Genomic DNA, 3186 nt, shown 5'->3' on the forward strand with positions numbered 1-3186 from the left:
GGTGACAAAAGTGCGGAATCTGAAAATCCACTTTGAATCTTGTGCACTAAACACATATGTGGGGTTTGAGGAAGTGGAGGCAGTGCAGTATTTGGAGAAGCTAGCCACAAGTGATGCAACTCGTATGTGGTTAGCTGAGATTCTTGCAATCAGGGTCAACGCCTCCATGGCTCATAGCAGAGGTTCCAATTGTCCGGGCCACCCTTAACTTTGAAGCAGAAGGGTGGCAAACATTTGTGTGTAGCCGCATTGACCCATGACTCAATGAAAACATGCTCCCACTTCCCCTTGGAGTCTTGGTGGCTTCAATTATGGCAGGGTATTCGATAAATGTTGGTGCCATCATGTCCACCAACATCACTTTAGCTGTCCAGAAGGGTGAGAGATCCTATCCGTACCTGAACTTCCATCAAGGATCAAGGGGTGGAGCCGAAGTATTATGATACCAAGGTGAAGGCCAAGAAGCCTTTCTCATGGTACCACCTCCAAAGAGCTGACAACCCGAAGTTCAAGGATAAAGCTACTACCTCTGCTGGCCAGTTTGAGGAGTCAGCATTAGTAGTTACTGATTTAGCTGTCGAGCCTTCCACAACAGCCGGTAGTTCTATTGGGACAGCAGCTATGCCACCTTCATCCTCCGGAACACCTGTTTCTGCTAGATTATTAGTTCCACTACCAGTGGAAGCTTCCTTTACTGACCCTCAGACTGCGCTGCGAGTCTCCTAGACATTAGCGAGTCTCAACAACTAGATACAGACAACTACAACAAAGCTGACTGATATATCCAGTGCTGTTGCAGCACAGACCTCAGTCCCAGCTGCCCCAGCAGAGCCGCAAGTACCTCCGTCAGTGGAGGAAGCATTCAAGAAGATTATGGCCGACCAGAAGACTATCATGGCTAAGGTGGTGGCACAAGGGAAAGCCATTGAGGATTTGGGCGAACAGGTAAAAAAGATGCGGAAGTCTCAGGCATCAAAGAAGCGGTGCACAAGCTGAGAAAGGAGATTGAGAAGATTACATCTACTGGTGATTTACCATTGGACTTGCTCATGGAGACAACACCCCCAGCAGCACATGTACCACCAGCAGCACAGACAGCACCAGAGGCAGCAGCCACCCAATCTGAGGAGCCGGTTGCCACTTCCCACACTGCTGAGGATATAATCTAGATACTTAACAACCCAGTTGTCCCTCAGCCGGGTGATGATGAGATACAGCTTGAGGCTGAGGTTGCTGACGATCCTATGCAGACTGAGACCCTTGTGTTGACTTAAGGAGTCATCGAGTGGTTCAAATCGAGCCATTTATGATTCTCAATCTAAGCAAGGCTTGTTGTGGGCCCTCGATTTTGTTCTCTATAGCAATCCAGAAGCGTGAGAGGTGAGATGTTTAGTTACAAGTCCAAGTACCCGTGCTAATGGTCTAGAACTTGCCCGTAATGTTTGTCTAGGCGAAATTCTAAGTGTAGCTTGGCTTGGGAAATGATCGTAGGCTCTCCTTGATCCAAATTGAAATTTGAAATCTTCCATAGCCTACCAATGTGATTTCCCTAGTCAACCCTTTGAGCCGAAGCCCTTTTTCTTTCAATAACCACGTTACAAGACTTTATCGTTCTGTAATGACCCTCTCTTGGCACCCGATCTTTCCTTAACATTCTTGAAAAACTATTGGCAAAAATATAAGTTTGGAGGAGAAGAGGAGTTTGAAAGTGATAAAAGGTACAAAGAAGAGAAAGAAATGAAGAAAAGGGAAGGCAAAGAAAAGAAAGAAATAACAAAAAGAAAAATGCCAAAAAGAAAGGTGAATAAAGTGAAGAGTTGAAGAGAATCCAAAAAGAAAATAACGAGGAAAGGCTGAAGTAAATAGAAAAGGAGAAAAATGAATGTCATGCTCAAGAAAGAGCGATGTTACTTCTCTCTAGTTCCCTCGAGGAAGAAGAAAATGACTCAAAGAGTCGAGAAAGTATGAGCCGAAAAGAGAAAATGGAGTGCTTAAGGAAAGATGTAACCATTGTATTCCAACAAGTCCTACCTTGATCTAAAAGCCTTCATTGCATCCCGCAAAAGCCCTACATGATTTCAAGTTGAGTGAGCTTACATTAGTGGTGATTTACATAAGGGGCAAGTTTATGGTACTTTAAGACGGACTTGTGACATTCTTTTGAGAGAAATGAGCGAACTTTTCACAATCCTTGGTTCGAGTGTTACATTCTAAAGTGAGATTTGCTAATGGAGAGTAGAGGAGGAGGAGTTTGGGATCCACAATAACCTACATGAAAGAGCGAGCTTCTTTGATGAATAGAGTCAACTCTTGATGCTCTATTGTCACACTAGAACTATTGTAGTCAAAAGGTCAATCATTGCGTTGTTGATAATTCATATGTATTGTGGGTAATTGTTGGTCCCAATTGATGTGTAATTGATTCACCTTAGGCTAGCTAAAATATCCCTCTTTCTAGTGGAGCTGGGATTTGCCTTATTTGCTTGAGCACAAGCAAAAGCTTAAGTTTGGGGGAGTTGATAAGTAGGGATTTTGACCGCTTATTTGCTCTCTTTTACTTGTGTTATAGCTAAAAATGCTTAAAGTTATTCCCGGAACTGACGAAATGTGCTTACTTGCAGGAATATTGGGAAACGAGCCAAAGAAGGCAAAATCAACTCATCAAGGAGTCAAAAGTGAACAAGAACCAAAACCGGGCAAAAAGGCTAGCAGTGCGGACCGCACAATTCTAGTGCGGCCGCAGAAGGGAGATTCAGAGAGTAGTGTTTTGGCCAGCTCAGGGAGTGCGGACCGCACTGGATTGCATCCATTATTATGCGGTCCGTAGAATTGAAGATTCAGAGAGCTGGAAAGTAAAGGAGTGCGGACCGCATCACTTTTGTGCGGCCGCATAATCCTAAGTGCGGCCGCACCAACTTTTATGCGGACCACAGAAGCATGAAGTTCCAAGCCCAAATTCCCGAGACTGCGGACCGCACGATAATTGTGCAGCCGCAGAAGCCCATTGTGCAGACCGCACCAGAATTATGCGGCTGCACCACCTTCGCAGGGGCATTTTTGTCAGATATTTTTAACTTAGTATAAATAGAACTTTTTGTCATTTTTAGGTTATGTTCAATTTTCAGAAGTGCACCTGAGCCATTTTCTTTACTTTTTAGAGTAATTTTGTACTAGTTTAACTTCCAA

The sequence above is a fragment of the Nicotiana attenuata genome, unplaced genomic scaffold, assembly GCF_001879085.1.
Source record: "Nicotiana attenuata strain UT unplaced genomic scaffold, NIATTr2, whole genome shotgun sequence".
Taxonomy (NCBI): domain Eukaryota; kingdom Viridiplantae; phylum Streptophyta; class Magnoliopsida; order Solanales; family Solanaceae; genus Nicotiana; species Nicotiana attenuata.